Consider the following 15,979-nt stretch of genomic DNA (forward strand, 5'->3'; position numbering starts at 1 on the left):
TGAAAATAAGCATTTCAACATAGTTAGTGATGTAGCTGAAGGAGGACTTTATAGTCCGAAATATTCTAAAATTTGTGAATTACCTGTGCACATCTTACACAGTTAAATTTCCACAGAAGGATTTTGCCTTTAGACCATACACTGCAGTTAAACCCTCATTTTACATGATCGTAGCAGCACTCTAGAACATTCAGACACAGGGAAACTTTAAAAAAATCAGACTTAACTATTGGATTACATAAAATTCCCTAGGTGAGATTTCATCCCAAGACCAATTTACACAGTCCTAGAGAGAGAGTTTAAATCATCTGAAACTATGCTGGCAAAGGACCATAATAAATATTAAATACCTCAAAACCTACCCTAAGATTTTACTTTTCTTCCCATGCATCAATTTCGCTGTCCTCTTACTAAATGGTTTAAAAACAATCCGAAGGATATAACAGCAATTTACCAGTGCTAAAGTGCTCGGGAGGTTAAAGTGACAACAAAGAACACAGCAACACAAAGCGTCTTGAAGCAGGGTTTCAATTAAATGTGGAGGATTTACTAATACAGTATACCAAAAAAAAAAAAGAGTTACAAATTAATTTAATCTTCTGCCTATAGTTTGCAGCTGCACTCCAAAGTGTCTAGGGCTTAAGAACAAAGCCTTGAAGGGCCTCGGAGTGAGGAAAGCTTCAATTTTTAATGTATAACGCCATTAGCTGATAACTTGTGGAGTCTGCAACCCCTGCGGAGGGGCATGAGTGCGAGTAACAGAGACTGATGAAGTGACATATTTGCTCATGTAGGACTATGAGGAAGAGGGCATTACTGACACTATCAGGCCCCACAGAAATACGCCCAACAACCTTTGGGACCCTCCACGTTATCAGTTCCCACTACATCAAATATATTAAAATCAAAACCTAATTCCCTTTAATTAAAGACAATTAGTTTGTTTTACCACTATTGTTTTAACTTGTATGGCATTACAATACATTGCAAATTAAAGATGGAATAACAAATAGAATGAAAGCATCAAACTGTGAACACTTTTCCTCCCCTGTTTGGTGAAATGGGCTTATGACTGGTGTCTATTTCAGGAAATTTAAGAACAACCATCACTAAACATTGAAAAGTGGCGTAGAAACATTTCACCCTAAAAAGAACACAGTGGGACCACGCATATGTTTTCCCTAATCAATTTATACTTTTCACATAATGCTTTCCTATCATTCCAAGGATTTCTTTAACACAAACAGAATTATGGCTCAATGGAGGCACAGGAAGCTTAATTAATTGGCCCAAGGTCATACTGGAGGTTGGTGGCAAAGCTTGTTAAATTACTGGGAACCCTGGACTCTACAGATGTTTTGGCAATGGCAAAGGCCCCTGGTCGGCAAAGGCCCCATGAGACTCCCCGTGCAGTGGGTGAGCCACAGCAAATAACTCCTGACGCCTGTTCAAAAAGTGCCAAGTGCTCTGGAGGGCTCACAGATAACGCTTCCTTTGTGTAGAAAGAGCCTAACGGTGAGGTTCCCATCAGGAGTGCTTCTCAACATGTCCCAATATTTTAAAAGGAATGACTTGTCCTCACCAGAGCCCACTGATAAAAAGTAAATTTGTTTTAACTTAAGGATCCCAAACACAACAGCACAAAGAAATAAATCAAACGTTTATCCATCATTCAGAAGGTCCTGCATTCTATTCCACTGATTACTAGTAATAATGGAGAAAAGATAGCATTACAAATAAATGTTTCTAATTCAGTGGATTTTTTTTTCTTTTTAAATTAGAAATGGGTTTATAACAGTGGACACTTAAATGGGGCCAGGGCAACAGTAATTCACAAGTACAATATCCTAATGCTGCTCCTTTAATTGCTTTATTTGTTTTACTGTAAAAAATGATTGCTGGCTGTAGTCTAACCATGAATGCTGAAAAGCATGATACATTGAGGTCTCAACCTGGGCAAACTGTACCTAAACTTACACTTTATTGCAGCTTAGTTCACAATCTTCACCTAATATAGGGTTATATCCCAGTGCAGCAGGAGGATAAATCATCCTGGAATATTACTCTGGCAAAGTTTAGCTGTGACTGGAGCATATGTGCTTTCGAGCCACTGAAGCAAAGGCCCATAAAATACACTAATTACTGGAAGTTATGGTCACTGAGTGATTGATAGCGCTCTGCAAGGCAACTTCCTCATTTTCAGCTCTTCTGACGGGGCTCATCCGCCACATAGCAATTATTAATTCATGACCCACCCCTCAGGCACTAGTACCTTTACTTCTAATTCTCCTGCTACCAAACTACTGCTGCAGCTGGACACTGTCTTTCTTCATTCTGATGGCTGGGTAAGGATGATAAAAAGCAGATTTCATGCTGAACGCTATTGTTTTGAATCTTTAAATGGTCCTTGGTCTTTCTAACCTTGCTGTCCTAAAACACATGATTCTCCTCCTTCTCCCATAATGCTATTTTACTTGTGTGATTTTCTTCCCTTTTCCCTTATAAAGAGTTTTGTGTGTCTATGCATGTATATGTATACATGAATACCTGTGTGATATATACACACATATATAAACACACATACAATCTATCTGTCTATACTATACTATAGTAGACCAAAAACTCTGCCTGACTAGTTTTTTAGTTGAACACTGTGGTTTAAATGCAATATATAACTTCAACTAGGCCACAGTAAATACGAGCCAGCAAATTGATTTAAATAAAAGGCACCCCCCCAAACCCTGCATTTAAACAGACCCACTTTAAAGCTTTGAAGACCTTCTAATTGTTTCAAGTTGATTTCCATCAGTAGCTTCACTCAGAGCAATGCTAATTAAGATATCTGAGGATATAACTGAATCTCTAAAAGTCTCTTAAAAACAACTGCAAAGGTCTTTTTTGATGGTGTTCTGGGCACTGAGAAGAAATTCAGTGAGCGACTCTGAATTAAAGAGAGATAAAGTTCAGTCATGATGGATGAAAGCAAACATTTTACTTTTCTAATAGAAAAACAGATGTTCTTCAAAATTTTGAACAACTCAAAATGCAGTAGGGAGGGTGGTTTTCCTGGGTGGAATCTGAGACAGGGCAGCAGGTGCCATCGATGGCTCCACGCCACCTACCCTTTCAGGACTTGTTTCAAATTATTTCTCCTCTTCAGCCGGGACTTAGTCCCAGAAAACAATCTGGAGGACAAAATCCATACCCTCTCTGTCCATACTATTCACTGGGCAGTGTATCATATCCCACCTGGTAACATCTTCCTATATACCTAATGCCTGGTAAGTTTCACTTGTTCAAGGGCAAACTCTAAGTCATAAACTTTCATACATCCTCCGTGACACCAGAAATAGTATTTTGCATTAGGCTAACCATGAGCATTTGCTGATTCTGGTAAGCCCCTGATGGTGATGTCTCCTAGAGCTTAGTCAGCTTGGTGGTACATGGATGTTTCTACCATTAACACTACAATACTTTAACAAACATGGTATACAAACTTCTCAGTATTAGTGGTTGATAGTTTTAACTGGGGCTTCCTCTAATACTGAGAAATTTGTATACTATGTTTATTAAAGTATTGTAGCATTAATGGTAAAAACAACCATGTTTTAACTGGCAAGGCACTCTTACATCACTGGTTAGAATAATCATTTTCACTTATTTCAGCACTATGATGAATTTAGCTGACTTATTTCTTATTAAAGACTAAAGGGTTACAAGCAGGAAAAAAGGTTAGAGTTAACTGCCCCCCAAAACATTTCATGTGCTTATGAATTCAACAACCATTCTCATCTTTACAGTAAGAATTAAGAAATGACACTTTTTCAGTATGTTCATATAATGCTGACCTGTGTCCTCTAACAGTGGGTAGCTTTAATCCTTATACAGTCCCTAGAGACCTTGCTTGGGTGGGGGTGTCCTCCAACCTCTAAACTGCTCACTGGAGTCAGGTAGCTATGGGAACCCTGAGTAAACATCAGTGCTGGGGTACGGTCTATGAAACTCAATCTAAGCCACACTAGTATTGCTAGGCATTTCAAAGAGTCACAATCAGGAGATGCTCACACTTGTGGCCTCTCTGTGTGTTGCCGCTCCTTGAGAAAGGGAGAGAGGAGGCATGGAGGGGAGAGAGAGATATGGAGTGGCCGTCCCCACACCAAGATTCCATGCATGCAAGTGAAGGCATCCTGAATTTTCCATTCTTAAGCACCCCCGGACTGCACCCTCATGAGAGGATGCTACATGGAATGCTGAGCCCTACTAGGATTCCTGACTCACAGAATCCTGAGAAAAAATTAATGACTGTTATTTTAAGCTACTAATGTTGGGTAGTTTATTCAGAGTAATAGATAACTGAAATGCTATCCTTGACATTGATGTCAGCTCTCCTGCTCATTTGCCCAGTCCTGCGCACTTTGCTTTTTACAAAGAATTTTATTTATTTATCCATCTTCGGCTGTGCTAGGCCTTTGTTGCTGCACACGCTTTTCTGTAGTTGAGGCAAGCGGAGGCTACTCTCTAGTTGCAGTGGCTTCTCTTGTTGCAGAGCACGGGCTCTAGGGTACTTGGCCTTCAATAGTTGAGGCTCACAAACTCTAGAGCACAGGCTAAACAGTTGTGGCTCACAGGCCTAATTGCTCTGTTGCATATGGGATTCTCCCAGTTCAGGGATCGAACCCATGTCTCCTGCACTGGCAGGCAGATTCTCTACCACTGAGCCACCAGGGAAGCCCCCTATGCGTTTTTCCATTTCACTTTTACTGATCTTTTCCCCTCCGAGTCAAGGAGCTCCTAAGAACAAAGTTTTTCTATCCCTACTGCTAACACAGGGCAGTACTACATAAATGTTTACTGATTAGATGGAACTTTTACCTATCCACTTCTACTTTATTTCAGCAGACATACTGGAGATTAGGTTATTTTTTGTGTTTCTTTAAGAAAAATAAACTAGGTCTTGGTTTCTGGAAAAACAACAATGTTTTTTAATACATTTCAAAATACAATAAAGCTGAACCAACTATAGGGATAGTGTAGGTAGCAATCCTGTGAAAAGCAGTGATGAGTTGAGTCACAATAAACCAGTCTTTCCCTTTATCTAATTTCCTGCTCATTTACATTTACCATTTCTCACTCCTTTCTTCAAAACTACTGATCTACTTCTTTTCTACAGCTTAGTGGAAGAAGCAGACTTTCATCCAGAGTCAGGATAGTTAACTGCTGCTGCCTGGTCCAATCATCTAGCCTTTCTGGAAAAGTCCTTTAATTTCTCTAGATCTCAGTTTCCTTATTTGCCATGTAGGAACTTTGACGCTTACGGATCAAAGTTGGTGGAATGATCTTGGATACCTTAAATTGCTGATTTTTTGGTCACTTCCCACCACAGTGGGAAGAAGCTTAAATGAGACAATGAATATGAAATGGCTTTGTTAAGTGTTACATATACATAAAGTGTTGATATCCTTCCAGAACGACACTGAGCAAGAAGACGTCAACAGTGAGCAATAGAGGAAAGTGCACTTCCCTTCACATCAGAGGTCCCAGCTGCAGGGCTTCTTCTGCACAGTCCTAGCTTTTGCTGTACCTGCAGGCCCAGTCCCTCCCTGGGATCCAGAGAGGATCCGAGCTTCCTCACTGATAAGAGGAGGGATCTGACTTAACAAGTTCTAATGTCTCTCTTCTAAACAGTTAAAAGACACTTTGGTCTCTAAATACAAGGATAAGGTGTGTAAAAGGTGTCTAAATAAATGCTAAAGAAGTTATTATTACTCAGGTCAGAATCAAAGCCTGTAAAGCAGACTGGAGGATCTTTGAGAGGATTTTTAAGTCAATTCCGGATCACTGGATTTGAGTATTGATAGGACTCTATGATGGAGAAGGCAATGGCACCCCACTCCAGTACTCTTGCCTGGAAAATCCCATGGACGGAGGAGCCTGGTAGGCTGCAGTCCATGGGGTCGTGAAGAGTCAGACACTTGTCACACACAAAAATTTGCTAAGTGACTAAATGAATAAATGACTGCATCTTGTCTAATTTTATACTTGGCTCTTCTACAAAATACCTCTTAAAAAAAAAAAAAAAAACAAAACCCAAACCTGAGACAAGTCTTCACGCACTACTTAAATGCTTCTAGGGACGGGTCATTTTACTCCTAAAGGGACGGCAGCACACTGCTGAATAGCAAGGGTGCAGGGACCTGTTCATTAGAAATTTTTTTTTGATGTGGACTATTTTTAAAGTCTTTACTGAATGTATTACAATATTGCTCCTGTGTTTTGTTTGTTTGTTTGTTTTGGTTTGGTTTTCTGACTACAAGGTATGTGGGGTCTCAGCTTGTGGGGGTTCAATATGTGGGATCGTAATTGTACCCCCTGCACTGGAAGGTGAAGTCTTAGCCGTGGACCACCAGTGAAGCCCCAGAGAATTCTTCTTTATACTAAATAGAAAACCGTGGACTTCTTGTTTTGTGTTAGCTTCAGAACGGAGAAGGCGATGGCACCCCACTCCACTACTCTTGCCTGGAGAATCCCATGGATGGAGGAGCCTGGTGGGCTGTAGCCCATGGGGTCTCGAAGAGTCAGACACTGAGCAACTTCACTTTCACTTCTAACTTTAATGCACTGGAGAAGGAAATGGCAACCCACTCCAGTGTTCTTGCCTGGAGAATCCCAGGGACGGGGGAGCCTGGTAGGCTGCAGTCCATGGGGTCGCTAAGAGTCGGACACGACTGAGCAACTTCACTTTCACTTTTCACTTTCATGCGCTGGAGAAGGAAATGGCAACCCACTCCAGTGTTCTTGCCTGGAGAATCCCAGGGATGGGGGAGCCTGGCGGGCTGCCGTCTATGGGGTCGCACAGAGTCGGACACGACTGAAGTGACTTAGCAGCAGCAGCAGCTTCAGAAAGTCCGGCCTGCCTGTCATAAAGTAGCAGACTGCCCATCCTCTACTGACAATTCTTCAAACGTTGGAGTATGAGCTTTTAAACAACTGCTTTGTCCTCTCTTTATTTCTTTATTTTTTGTTATCAAGACTTGATTCAAATGTTTTAAAAGTCCAAATTGTGTGTGCTTGTGTTTATACATGATTTGGACATGTGCTGTTGAAAAAACTTTAAAAACTGTCTGAAATCCATCAAAATAACAAAATGCTTAGCTGGGATTGCTAGCACCTGTTCCATCTTGTTCTGTCAATCTCATGGTTGTTCACGATAGCTCTGAGCACAAAGCAAGCTCAACAATGCCTCATTCAGTGGGAAACACTTCACTTTGTCTGCCAGTTTCCCAGCACTACGATCACTGACAACCTTGGAAAATGCACATTTAGGCATGGTAATCTGAGACAGCTGGATCCCTTCACAGACCCGGCAGAGGACTGAACCAGTCAATCCATCATCTGCCAAAGGTCATTTTAACAGCTTCTTTTTGCAATAAGTTACATAAAATTTCAGACAAAAAAATGACAATAGAAAAAAATCAAGTTAAGACAATTACAGAAAGGGGCGCGCAGGCAGGGGCCTGAGTGACAGAAACGGTTACACGCTCTTTTCCTCAGTATTCTTCAATGGAAGGGAAAGAGGCCCACGACAAGAATTCCAGAGCCACACTTCTACCCACTTTCTTATACAATCTCCCACTGAAATGTCCTTTGTCCTAGGACCCTTCAGCTTTAACCCTTCTGCTTTCTGATGGTTTTCAGCAGAAACTTCGATCATCGGGTAAGGTATTTCACTAGATGGAGCAGCAGACAACACATTATAGTAAGAGTCAATGTCCACTCAGGCTCTTGACAGTGATTATGAAAAGGAAGAGGAGGAAAAACTGGTTATCCGTGGAGCACACCAAAAGCTAAGCTGTCGTGGTTGAGAGAAGCTGACAGCAGCTGCTCAGAGGGCATCCAGAGCCGTCCATCACCCCCAGCCCAGGCTCGCGGGCACCACGGGCTAGGGGAGCAAACAAAGCTGCAGCCACGGACTGACCAGGCGAAGGTACATTTCTGTCTGTTTTGTTTGTTTCGAAAGCTGGGAAGAGGTAGGTTCTTCAGTATATTTAGAGGCAGGGGCTGAGTCTAGATAATGCTCCATAATTCTTTTCACTTGGTAAAACATTCACTGCCTAGATGTTATTTCAAAAAGAAGCTTACTTCTCAAAGTGCCTTCTTAAAATATATATATATGTTTATTACTATTGTTTATCACCTGTCTCCTAACTACATTGTAGGTTCAACAAGGAAAGGGAACATGCCTGTTTTATTTACCAATGTGTCCCCAGGACCCAGTAAAGTATTTGGCACATAAGAAGTGTTCAATAAAATTTATTAATGTTATATTAATATATATATATGTAAATTAGTGAATGTTAGGCAACCCACTCCAGTGTTCTTGCCTGGAGAATCCCAGGGACGGGGGAGCCAGGTGGGCTGCTGTCTATAGGGTTGCACAGAGTCGGACACGACTGAAGCAACTTAGCAGCAGCAGCGGCAGCAGCAGGGTTTATCTGGAGAAGGCAATGGCACCCCACTCCAGTACTCTTGCCTGGAAAATCCCATGGATGGAGGAGCCTGGTAGGCTGCAGTCCATGGGGTCGCTAAGAGTCGGATACAACTGAGCGTCTTCACTTTCACTTTTCACTTTCCTGCATTGGGGAAGGAAATGGCAACCCACTCCAGTGTTGTTGCCTGGAAAATCCCAGGGACGGGGGAGCCTGGTGGGCTGCCATCTATGGGGTTGCACAGAGTCGGACATGACTGAAGCGACTTAGCAGATAGCAGTAGCAGAAATTCTGACTGAAACTCTGCACTTTACGGGTAGAGCCTGTAGGCTTAGGTAATGCCATTTAGCTGGACTGTTTCCATAGGAAACTCCCAGTGCCTGGATCTTTAAGACCTCTTGGTCATATTTTCCTCAAGAAGGTCTCTTCCAATATTCTACCTGAAAGGTAATTTTGGCTGCCAGTGTCCCAGAAACAGGGTGTGGTAGGACAACTGGGAGTCTCCACATTCAGAAGCTAAACTTTCATTTAATGCTTCTGCATTAGAAATGAGACTCAGCCTCCTACAGTGCCAGGTATCACTCATTTTATTCTCAGAGAAATTCTTCTACTTACTCCTCTCCTAACATACAAACTCCTCTTGTGTAGGGCTTAGGAGGGTGACTGAGTTAAGGAAAGAATCACTGAGTCAGACAGTGTAACTATTAGTCAAACAGCTTAACTGTTTCTCAGACAGACTAACACAATTCTCTTCTCTGGCCTCACTTCCACTCTGAGTTTCAGATACCTGGTGCCACCAATTCCTGAGCGTCCTCGGTGGCTCAAAGTAAATCAGGTGCTTCTTTTTTCTTTCCTGCTGGCTTCAGATTACAGTACTCTCAGTTCCCTTAAGCTGTTTACTGTTGGCCATCTGCTTTCCCACACCCAAAATTTGGTTGCTGTTGTCTCCTTTCCCTTTCTGCATGGTAATAAAGCTTTAAAAAATCTCTTTATGACCGTTTTCAGTGGAGTTTGAGGTGAGAGTGGAAGATAACGAGTGTGCTTCAATGCCAGGCTCCTCTGTCCATGGAATTCTCCAGGCAAGAGTACTGGAGTGGGTAGCCATTCTCTTCTCCAGGGGATCTTCCCGACCAAGGGATTGAACCTGGGTCTCCCACATTGCAGGCAGATTCTTTACCATCTGAGGCACCAGGAAAGCCCTTAACCCTAATTTGTAGGCTTTTTGAACCCATATGTGAACATTTCAAAAGGTAATTCTTCTTAAAGAGAAGGGATAATGGCTTAATTTTCTCATTGTGACCTCTTCACAAGCTCTGAAATGGAGCCTCCATCTAAAGGCCCCAAGAGATTAAATGATTTACCCTAGGATCTATAGTTTATACTGGCTGAAGTGGAATTTGAATCTAGGTCTGAGTCAAAACTCGTCTTCATATTCAAAACACTTGTGATCTGTTCAGCAAATGTTTGTGAGTACTTAGGTTAAAGACTTCATCAAACTTTTACTCTGATCTTAATTTTCAGAAACTACTTTAAAATCATTACAAAAGTAAGAAAAAATTGAGCCCCAAAGATTTCCTGAGTAACCACTAGGGCAGTGAAATTGTGCTAGAGAGGGCAGGAGATTACGAGAGAATCAGATTTAAATTCTGTCATAAGGATCTATGACATAGCAATAAATTAATATACTACAAAAGTGAAAAATGCTCGTGCCACAAGGAAGATGTAGATGAAGGTCAGAAGAAGAAATTACTTTTAGCTGGAGAGATGAGTTGGTGTCATAAAGGATGGGTATTTAAATTGTATCTTGGGGAGAAGAAGAAAATGATACTCCACACAGAGTGAATGGCATAGTGCTCCTTGAATATTTTTTAACATGGTTAAAGTGATTTTGAAGCTCACAAGAAAAACTCTAACTCTGTCAGAACAATACAACCCATCAAATCTTCAAAAGACGGTGCTACTTTGATGACAATGACCTCGTGTGACTCTCTGAATATGCTCTTCACCTATCTAGAGACATTTTTCTAAGCCATGGACCTTGCTTTCATCATTTAACACATCATTCAGACCACTTCAGTAAAACAGTGATCATGCTGAAGAGGGGTCTCAGAGGACGGGATGACACTCCAATTAACCAAGCACACAGAGCCAGACTGTTCTGTGCTTTGGACTCAAGAGAATGCTGGAGAGAGGAGGTGAACAAAGGCAGAAAGAGCAAGGAGGACCCAAGTGAAAAGAGCAAAATGCAGGTGCTAAAGATGGGGCTTTCAGTCTGACTCCTACAGAAAAGCCTGTCAGATTATTCACCACCGACCTTAGTAAGTTTATAATAGCCGGCCAAAGAGAACCACAAAGCAGAACATGTACTAGGATAGCACACTCAGAGTAAGAACCCTGACGACTGACCTGGTGCCTTTTTTAAATGTGTGTGCTTCGTTCTGGGCGTTAAAAATGCGAGGATAGAGGAGGGCATGTGCTGATTCATTTTTTGACCCAATTAGGACCAGCTGAAAAGTCCAGCTTTTCTAAATATGACTGCTTACTTCCCTCCTACAGATCTGTGTTGTGATTTGAGTGACACAAGGGTATGAATGGCAGGAGGGGGTTCAGGATGGGGAACACATATACACCCATGGCTGATCCAAGTCAACATATGGCAAAAACCACCACAGTATTGTAAAGTAATTAGCCTCCGATTAAAATAAATAAATTAAGAAAAGAGTACGAATGGGGTAACTAATTAGTGAGAAAGAACCGTGGGACTCTCAAGCCGTTCGTTCCGTGGGAGAAGAGAGAAGAAACCCTGCCCTAAAGCGTTTTAGGTGCTCCCTGCCCCTAGGAATGAAGACCATCAGTTTTTACTGTGGACACACTCTTTTTCATTCTAAAGTGTAGTCCTGAAGTCTTTAAAGAGCAGCAAGAAGGGTGCTAAAAATCACCTAAAAAGTCCTAAAAATCACCCGGTCAACTGAATCGGTAGGATCTCTCTACGAGAGTCAAACACGTATTCTAGAGCAGGATCAATCTTCCCAGCTTGTCCTAGTTTAGACATTTTGTATGCCTGTGAGTGGTCTCACTTCTTTTTTTTTTTCATTTTCACGCTGATTGTTGTCATAAAGGCTCAAGGAAGAAGAGCAGTTAATTCCATGTGGGTTCTTTTCCCCATTATAACCCCCTTACATGGCAATGACCTTTATTTTGTTCTATCATTCACATGAGGAGAACTACAACACATTTTAAGGTCTGAGTTGAAAATCAGAAACAAAAACACAGAAAGGGGCTGAAATCTTCATATCTTAGTAAAACCACCATGCTCTAGTCAAGCTGAATAATCTCATTTTTTCCCTTCTTAAGGATAACTTCCATCCCTTATCTTACTTCAGCCAACTCCAAATACTACATATAGCTAACAAAATCCTGGAGAAGACCCATTTTATCTCACAGAAAGAGGGATACTGAACTGACAGAAGATGGGGGCAGTGTTGCTGCTGGATAAAAGACAGTCTGATATTAAAGATTCTGTGCTTAAGGCACAAATGTACCTGTGACTTTTTAAATGGCATATTTTAGCGACATGTAGCATCGTCTTTTATGGAAGAGTGTGGCGAGAGGCCTTGTTATGACTCCCCACGGGGACTGTGACAGCCCATTAGCAAGGGGAGGGAAGCATGAAGAAGGCAGGCAAGGGGGAACCTGCATTTTAGGAATTTAAAGCAGTGAAGGCAGCCTTTTGACTCCTGAGTCACCAAAAACTTATGGAATTTACGGGAGGGTGCTAGGTAGAAGTAGAAGGGAAAGAAAACTCTAGATCCCATTTTGTCTCTATTTGATTCTTGTGTCATTTCAGGAAAATTCCTTTGCTCAGTTTCCCACATTCTTATCCCATTGCTGCTTTTTAAACTTTTGTTTATTTATTTTTGGCTGTGCTGGGTCTTTTGCTTTGCATGGGCGTTCTCTAGTTCTGGTGAGCAGGGGCCACTCTTTGTGGCTTCTCATTGTGGTGGCTTCTCTTGCTGCGGAGCACAGGCTCCAGGCGCACAGGCTTCAGAAGTCCCAGCACGGGGCTCCGTGGCTGTGGCGTCCGGGCTCTAGGGTGCACGGGCTCAGTAGCTGTGGCACACGGGCTTAGCTGCTCTGCGGTGTGTGGAATCATTCCAAACCCAGGGATTGAACCCATGTCTCCTGCACTGCCAGGTGGATTCTTATGCACTGCACCGCCAGGGGAGTCCTCCCCCGTGTTTCTTTACCACTTGGTACTCTAGGGGAATAAACTGATTGACTCAAAACATTTTGAGGAAGGTATCCACACAGGTAGGTAGACCCTGCATACTTGGACATCTGCTGTCTCGTGAAAGCTTTACAAAGATCCCACCTTAGAGTGTGCTGGGGGATGGGGAAGGGCTCCTTCATCTCTTCCTTCTTTCTCCAAGGGGCAACTCCCTTTAAGACAACTAAACTCAACTGTCAGCTCCTTTGAGAAACCTGTCTTGCTCTCCCCGCCTGAACCTCTGTGGCTCAGAGCACTTCATTTTCACTAATGACTGTCACACTGCTCTGGGCTTTAAGTGTCCGTCTTCTCTATCACAGGCAAGCCTTCCTCATCTTAGTGTGCTCCACTCTTCAAGGTTCACTACATGATAAGTGCTTAAACAATGATTATTGAATGAATCAGAGTGTCTACTCTCTACAGTGCGTGTCTAGGAAGGGAACCTTGTTTTTAAAGGTGAGGATAAACAGTAGAGAAGCAATTACTCTTTGAAGATGTTAACTATTTTTCAGGACACAATTTTCTACTCTGAATTTTAAAATGCTATTGAGATTCATACTTCTCTCCATTTACAGTGATTCTGAACAGGATTTACCACATCCATTCCTAGTACACCATGATGAAAACAAAGAAATTGGTCCTTAAGTGCCTTTGTTGGGCTGACTTCCCAACCCCGTCAGATAATGTTCTTATCACATCTGCTCCTTAGAAAAAAAGAACCTTGGGGTTCTCTTCCTTATTGACTCACACACAGTTTCTCATCTATGGACTCAAAGCCTCCGACTCCTATTTCACATCACATATTTTTGTACCCCAAATGAATCTGGTATAAAACACATTGTTGCTGTTTGGTCGCTAAGTCATGGCCCAACTGTTTTGCGACCCCATGGACTGTAGCCTGCCAGGTTCCTCTGTCCATGGGATTCCCAGGCAAGAATACTGGAGTGGGTGGTCATTTCTTTCTCCCGGGGATCTTCCCAACCCAGGGATTGAACCTGCATCTTCTGCATTGGCAGGTGGATTCTTTATCACTGAGCCACCAGGGAAACCCATAAAGCACATGCCAGGGCCTTACTCTTCTCTCTAAAAACTTAATTCACCACCTGTGTTTGGTCATTTGTTCTCACTTGCATGTCTGCTGGGTCATAAGCTCCCAGAATACAGAGACTATGATCCCATAGTTCCTTTCAAAAGCATTTAGTTAAGTATCCCCCACACAGAGGTGCCCAACAACTCTTCGTGATGATCATAATCACACTGCACTTTACATCCTCTAAGGCCATCTCTTCCTCCTTCTAACATGTGGCTCCTCAGGATCTATTTTAAAATGCAGGGAGTGGTAAAACACTGAACTCTTTTCAGCCCTCACTCTTGACCAGTGGTCCTTTTCTACTCCCCACTTTATTGCATGAGCCAAGGCACTCCTCCAGGCCTCCAGGTGTCTCACACTCACTGTTGACACTTTTTCACACAGTTCCTTACACCTTCATCTTATAAATTCAACGAGTCTGTTTTCTTCAGTCTTCTAGAGACTAATAGTTTACCTCCAGGATAAATGAATATGATCAACAAAATCCCAAATACATCAATGGCAATCTTCCTTCCTACACAACAGAGTCTCTTTTTATTAATCTTTGTATCCTGAGCACTCAGCAAAATGCTGGCAGACATATATTTCAATATGCAACATAAATATGTTATATTTATTAAGTATCTGTCTATCTACCTACCTATCTTAACTAGTCTCCCTGTTTCCATGATTGTCCCTCTATATTCTGTGCTCCATAGAGCACCCAGCTATCCTGTGAAAACATATTTCAGATAATTTACTCTCAGAGTAACATCTAAAATTCTGACCATGGCTAACAAGGCTGTATATGATGTGGCCCCTGGCTACCACTCTGAATGTGTTTTTTCCCATTTTTTCCTTGCTAACTCCACTCAAGTAACCCAGGTCTCTCGTATTATTTGCTGTTGCCTGATGGCCTGCTCTTTTCACACCATTCAAGTCTCAGCTCAAAGGCTGTTTTATCGGAGAGGAGGACTCCACTTCATTTTTCCCCAAAGGACTTACCACCACCTGACAAATTATATACTCAGTTATCCTTCTGTTTCCTGTCCCAAACACTCCACCCCCCTCACCAAATGCAACTTCACAAGAATCAAGGATGGAGTGTCCTTCATTACTATATCCCCATTACCTATCTACTCGACATAGCAGGAGCTCAATACAAGGAATGAAGAAATGAATATGAAAGGAAGGAATGGTGTGCTCTAAATCTTAAATTTGTTAGTTACCCTGTTTGACAGTATTGCTATGCCTCTGCATGTTTTTAAGTTACACAATTCTAGAGTTGTTGCAGAAAGTTAAAGAAAGGCAAGAGCAGAGTGCTTACAGTCATAAAATGTTAGTTTGGAGAGGGGCTTAGAGATCATTATTTAACAGAAGAAGAAACTGAGGCCCAAAGTTAAGCACAGGGGCTTGCACAGGGCTACCTAGAAAACCAGGAGCAAAGCTAGAACTGCAACCCAGGTCTTCCATTCCCAGTCTAGGACTCTTTATACTGTACAACTTCTCAAATGTTCCACACTATATCTGGTCTTTTATCAAGTATACTCAATGACAATGATTTAAAATATACAAAGGGTAATTATGTAACAGCCAGAGCTGAGCTCCACAAATCAAAGGTACTAGTTTCCCCTGAAACAGGCTAACTGGACACGCCCTTCAGGATTCTGTTGGGAGACTCAGTTCTGAGCATCTGTTCACCAGCACTGCCAATCTCTCAGCTGTTGCATATATACTGTATTTCCTCTTAGAGCCCCTTTCATGAAGAAGCAGAAAAATATGGTTCAATAAACACTGAATATTTTTGCTTTCTTTCTATACTGCAGGTGAATTGACTCTGAAAATATCTCCTTAGAAATTCAACTGCATTCATGCATTGCAAAAATCACAGAAAAAGCATTTGACCAAAAAAAAAAAAAAAAAAAAAAAGTGATGGGAATTGTGACTGCAACTCTATCCATGATCTTATTTAAGGAGTTCTTTTTACTTTTTTAAAGAGTTCTCTTTTATCTGAATCAATGCGTGTAAGATACATCACTTGAAACACTAGTGGATATCTAGGCTCTATATTGCTATAATTCATGCTGAGGCAGGTCTCCATCTAATACAAATTCTACGCATTTCCTTATAGATCAATAATCACTGTACAGAAACCCT

At 41.8% G+C, this 15,979-nt stretch overlaps 1 protein-coding gene across 8 annotated transcripts in view; it reads right to left on the bottom strand.

The window, feature by feature from the left end:
- MAP2K5 (mitogen-activated protein kinase kinase 5) overlaps window positions 1-15,979 on the bottom strand; it is a 266,618-nt gene that overhangs the window by 91,712 nt on the left and 158,927 nt on the right. The gene's annotated exons all lie outside the window — the stretch shown is intronic.

This window comes from Bubalus bubalis, chromosome 11, assembly GCF_019923935.1.
Source record: "Bubalus bubalis isolate 160015118507 breed Murrah chromosome 11, NDDB_SH_1, whole genome shotgun sequence".
In the NCBI taxonomy this organism is placed as follows: Eukaryota; Metazoa; Chordata; class Mammalia; order Artiodactyla; family Bovidae; genus Bubalus; species Bubalus bubalis.